General features: G+C 39.4%; 1 protein-coding gene across 3 annotated transcripts in view; it reads left to right on the plus strand.

The window, feature by feature from the left end:
* The window catches only part of grip1 (glutamate receptor interacting protein 1), a 90701-nt gene that overhangs the window by 33373 nt on the left and 51328 nt on the right, over positions 1-6000 (plus strand). The window lies entirely within an intron of this gene.

Genomic DNA, 6000 nt, shown 5'->3' on the forward strand with positions numbered 1-6000 from the left:
AGGGAGAGAGAGAGAGAGGGAGAGAGAGAGAGAGAGGGAGAGAGAGAGAGAGATGGAGAGAGGGAGAGAGAGAGAGAGAGAGAGAGAGGGAGAGAGAGAGAGAGGGAGAGAGAGAGAGAGAGGGAGAGAGAGAGAGAGATGGAGAGAGGGAGAGAGAGAGAGAGAGAGAGAGAGGGAGAGAGAGAGAGAGAGAGGGAGAGAGAGAGAGAAGGAGAGAGAGGGAGAGAGAGAGAGAGGTAGAGAGAGAGAGAGAGAGAGAGAGAGAGGCTTTGTTTTATTGCTGCAAGACGGCAGCGAGCAGCTTATCAACAGATTATCAGGAGTGTGTGTGTGTTTTAGTTTGTGTTTTGGTGTGTGTAGGGTCTTGTATTATAGATGAAGGTCGTTAGCAGCGTAACACACACACACACACACACACACACACATACACAGACGCTCAGGTATCCAGGTGACAGCGTTAGCGGTAGCGGTAGCGGTGGCGGCGGCCAGGTGGTTTGTGGGTAATAACAAGGGAGGAAGAAGTGTTGACTGTTAGGAAGGAATGTGGGAAATGTGGAGAACACACACACACTCACACACACACACACACAGACACACACACACACACACACACACACACACACAGCGTCTCCAGGTGTAACTTGTGTTGTTTCTGGTCCTCAGACGTCTTTTGTTATCAGATCAAAGCTGTTTCTGGGCGTTTTTTGCTGTTTTTACATTCTCCTCTCTGTGTCCTTTTGTTTCACTGTGATATTTAAAACAGCCTCTCCTCTCCTGAATATTTGTCATGTGACAGACAAAATTACCAAAAATTACCAAAAAACCCACAAAATTCCCCCAAAAAGACTAAAAATTACCATAAAAAGATGAAAAATTACCCCAAAAAAGTCCACATATTGTGCATATTGAAGTATTGTCATGTTTCCAGCCTTTCCTGTCCTCTCCTCTCTGCTCTGTGTAAACAGCCTCTCCTGTCCTCTCCCCTCTGCTCTGTGTAAACAGCCTCTCCTGTCCTCTCCTCTCAGCTCTGTGTAAACAGCCTCTCCTGTCCTCTCCTCTCTGCTCTGTGTAAACAGCCTCTCCTGTCCTCTCCTCTCTGCTCTGTGTAAACAGCCTCTCCTGTCCTCTCCTCTCTGCTCTGTGTAAACAGCCTCTCCTGTCCTCTCCTCTCTGCTCTGTGTAAACACTTTATTTTAAATGACACATGTAGAATAAAGAGATTCTGACACTAATATCAACATTTGAAGCTTCTCTTTTGGTTTCTGCATCCTGGTGAATTCTTATGCACCATTTTTTTTTTACTTTTCCGCGTCAGTTTATGCTGAAATCTCGTTGTCGTGTTCTTTCAGTTTGTATAAATTAAAATCTGCTTCCTTCGTGGCTCTGGTCGTTCCAGGTTCTGGTCCTGGTTTTGTGTCCTGGACCTTGTTTCTGTGTTGGTTCACGGCTTTATTAGAGTCAGCAGGACTTAAAACAGAAGCAGAGATGAAAGTTTCACACTGAGCTTTAATATTCCTCTCATGTTTGTATCCATTAAATCCGGTCCCACCGTGTCCTGTTGTTGTGTTTAATGAACAGAAAGTCATTTTCATTAGAGAAGAAAACATTTCCAACAGACTCTTTGGTGTAACGGTCGACCATCTGTTGTCCTGAACACAACAAAACACAACAACACAGAGGATTTATTTCCTCTTCTGTCACACAAACTCTTTAGATTGTTAGACTGAAACACTTTGTTTATTGGCTTTACAACATAAAGATTTAGAAATAATGGAGGATAGAAGTCATCTAGACGTCTAGACAGAACTCACTGTGATTTCACTTCATCACAGTTTATTTAAAATCTCTTGTTCAGCGTTCGGTCGGACTAAAAGACTCTCAGAGGATTCACTGCTCACTTTCTCTGGTAGAAGATGTCAAAATGACTAAAAAAGTCATCAACAGAAGACTTAAAATGACCAAAAAGTGACACAAAATGACCAACAATAAAGCCACAAAACACAATTAAAAAGAAAAGACAGAAAAATTACCAAAGAAAGTCACAAAATGACCCCAAAAAAAGTAATAAAAGAGCAACAAAATACATAAAACGACCAAAAAATACTGAAAAAACCCACAAATTTACCCAAAAAAGAGACAAAATTACAGAAAAAAAAGAAAAAAAAATTACGACAATTGTAGAAATTACAAAAAATAACAAAAATGGTATGAAATTACCAGAAAGACAAAACAATAGACCAAAAAATAGAAACGTTTTTACAAAAAAAGACACTACAAATAATAAAAATGAAGACACAAAATGACCAAAAAATATGTAGAAATTACAAAAATGACCAAAATAGACACAATATTCCACAAAAGACAAAGAAGTACCAAAACAACCCCCACAAAACGACCAAGAAAAAGTAATAAAAGAGCGAATAAGGACATAAAATGACCAAAAAGAGACACAAAAAAACACTAAAATACCCAAAAATACTAAAATAAAGACACAATTAAGACAAAAGTTTTTTCCAAAAAAGTCATAAAAGGGCAACAACAGACACAAAATGATCAAAAAACAAAAAAATGTAAAAATTAAACAACATAATTAGGTTGAGGCACAGAAACTATACGTTATGTTTAGGAATAAAAATAAAAATAAACAATATTATGAAGCTAGGAAGGTGAATAACTATGTTTGGAAAATGTATAACAACAATTTAAAGAAATAGCTGAAGAAATAACATGAAGAAAAACAAGAAATATAGTAAATCCATGTGTTTTCTAGTGTTTTTCGTTGGTTCTGTTAGTTTTCCTATCTCTCTGTCCCTCCAGCAGCAGCAGCTGGAGGATTATTATTATTTTTATTATTATTATTATTAGCTCAGAGGAAGTTTCCAGCGTGGGCTCCGTCGGGGCGCTGCAGGTTAATTGAAGCCGAATGTGGAGTTGTTTGTACCTGAACTGGCACTAAATACTACAATACCCATGAGCCTCTCTGCTGCTGCTGTGGAAAATAATCCATGCAGCACTAAGAGTTTTAACTGTTGCAGAGCTTTGTTGATGCAACGAGACTCACAACTCTGCAACACAGACACAAACTGACAGACTGACACTAAATGAGAGAGAGAGAGAGAGACAGAGACCACCACTACAGACCCTAATTCAGTCTGTAGCTAGTTCAGTCTGTAGCTAATTCAGTCTGTAGCTAGTTCAGTCTGTAACTAATTCAGTCTGTAGCTAGTTCAGACTGCAGCTAGTTCAGTCTGTAGCTAGTTCAGTCTGTAGCTAATTCAGTCTGCAGCTAATTCAGTCTGTAGCTAATTCAGTCTGTAGCTAATTCAGTCTGCAGCTAATTCAGTCTGTAGCTAATTCAGTCTGTAGCTAGTTCAGTCTGTAGCTAATTCAGTCTGCAGCTAATTCAGTCTGTAGCTAATTCAGTCTGTAGCTAGTTCAGTCTGCAGCTAATTCAGTCTGCAGCTAATTCAGTCTGTAGCTAGTTCAGTCTGTAGCTAGTTCAGTCTGTAGCTAATTCAGTCTGCAGCTAATTCAGTCTGTAGCTAATTCAGTCTGTAGCTAATTCAGTCTGCAGCTAATTCAGTCTGCAGCTAAGTCAGTCTGCAGCTAGTTCAGTCTGCAGCTAATTCAGTCTGTAGCTAATTCAGTCTGCAGCTAATTCAGTCTGCAGCTAATTCAGTCTGCAGCTGATTCAGTCTGCAGCTAGTTCAGTCTGCAGCTAGTTCAGTCTGCAGCTAGTTCAGTCTGCAGCTAATTTAGCCTGTAGCTAATTCAGTCTGTAGCTAATACAGTCTGTAGCTAATTCAGGCTGCAGCTAATTCAGTCTGTAGCTAATACAGTCTGTAGCTAATTCAGCCTGTAGCTAATTCAGTCTGTAGCTGATTCAGTCCGTAGCTAATTCAGTCTGTAGCTAATTCAGCCTCTAGCTAGTTCAGTCCGTAGCTAATTCAGTCCGTAGCTAATTCAGTCTGTAGCTAATTCAGTCTGTAGCTAGTTCAGTCTGTAGCTAATTCAGTCTGTAGCTAATTCAGTCTGTAGCTAGTTCAGTCTGTAGCTAATTCAGTCTGTAGCTAATTCAGTCTGTAGCTAGTTCAGTCCGTAGCTAATTCAGTCTGTAGCTAGTTCAGTCCATAGCTAATTCAGTCTGTAGCTAATTCAGTCTGTAGCTAGTTCAGTCCATAGCTAATTCAGTCTGTAGCTAGTTCAGTCTGTAGCTAATTCAGTCTGTAGCTAGTTCAGCCTGTAGCTAATTCAGTCTGTAGCTAGTTCAGCCTGTAGCTAATTCAGCCTGTAGCTAATTCAGTCTGTAGCTAATTCAGTCTGTAGCTAATTCAGTCTGCAGCTAGTTCAGTCTGTAGCTAGTTCAGTCTGTAGCTAATTCAGTCTGAAGCTAATTCAGTCTGCAGCTAATTCAGTCTGTAGCTAGTTCAGTCTGTAGCTAGTTCAGTCTGTAGCTAATTAAGGCTTCAAGTAAATGTGTTTGCATCTGACTAAATTAGCTGCATTTTATTGCAGACTGAGTCTTCAACCAGGTCTGAAAAAAATAAATAAACCTGCAACCAACTAAACCCTGAAAATAACTAAGAGCAGAATAAACTCAGTCTGCAGATATTCACGTGTGAATAAAACCTAGCCTGTAACTAGATACGTCTGCAAATAAAGATCATTATGATGAATGAATTCAGCTGATTATTATAGTAATGAATTATTGATTGTTGGTGAACAGATGTTGGAGGTGACTGTGTCTCTGAACTTGTTGTTTCCAGAAGCACAGAAACACAGTAAACGTGTGTTCAGAGCTGTTGGTTAACGTTTCAATCAGTCTGTCTGTGTTTCTGTCTGTCGATCAGACTCTCTCTGTTTGTCTGCTTTATCTCTTAATGAGTCTCAGAGCTCAGAAACATCTCTCACAGCTCTCCTACAGGACTCAAACGCACCGTCCACTAAACTCTTCACACTCAGCAAACCGTGTGTGTGTGTGTGTGTGTGTGTGTGTGTGTGAGCAGACGGTAACTGATTCTCTTTGGTGTCTGAGGCGTTTCTCACTGAAGCAGAAAGTCTGTTTGACTGTTTACTGCAGAAAATAAGACTCAAATATTATAAAATACAAAACCTGCAGGAGTCTCTGTGGAGGCTGGTGTGTGTGTGTGGATCGTCGTTATTATTTACTTAAAACAGAGTCTGTGTGTGTGTTTACACAGAGCAGAGAGGAGAGGACAGGAGAGGCTGGAAACATGACAATACAATTTTGTCATTTTGTGTCTTTTTTGGTCAATTTATGTTGTTATTTGGTAATTTTGTGTCTTTCGTTGGTGTTTTGTATCTTTTTTAAAGACATTTTACATGGTTTTTTTGGTCATTTTATGTCTTTTTTTGGTAATTTTGTATCTTTTGGGGAAATTTTGTTTTGTAAAATATTGTAAAAATCCAAAACCTGCAGGAGTCTCTGTGGAGGCCTGTGTGTGTGTGTGTGTGTCTTTACACAGAGCAGAGAGAAGGGGACAGGAGAGGCTGAAAACATGACAATACAATTTTGTCATTTTGTGTCTTTTTTGGTCAATTTATGTTGTTATTTGGTAATTTTGTATCTTTCGTTGGTGTTTTGTATCTTTTTTTAAAGATATTTTACGTGTTTTTTGGTAATTGTGTATCTTTTGGGGGAAATTTTGTTTGGTAAAGTATCATAAAAATCCAAAACCTGCAGGAAAGGACTCTCTGTGGAGGCTTGTTTTTGTAAATCATTATTATTTATTCAAAACTCTGTGTGTGTGTGTGTGTGTGTGTGTGTGTGTGTTTTCAGTGCTAATAACTGACAGCAAACTTTATAGCAAATGTTCTTGTGTGAAAAATTACTGTTATATTCTTTTGTTCGTCTCTCTCTCTCTAGATGTGTGTGTGTGTGTGTGTGTGTGTGTGAGAGAGAGAGTGTGTGTGTGTGTGTGTAGCAGAGCTGCCAAGAGACATCTCTTGCAGCTACCAGCTAGCTAGCAGCGAGTGTGT

The sequence above is a fragment of the Centropristis striata genome, chromosome 22 (assembly GCF_030273125.1).
Source record: "Centropristis striata isolate RG_2023a ecotype Rhode Island chromosome 22, C.striata_1.0, whole genome shotgun sequence".
Classification (NCBI taxonomy): Eukaryota; Metazoa; Chordata; class Actinopteri; order Perciformes; family Serranidae; genus Centropristis; species Centropristis striata.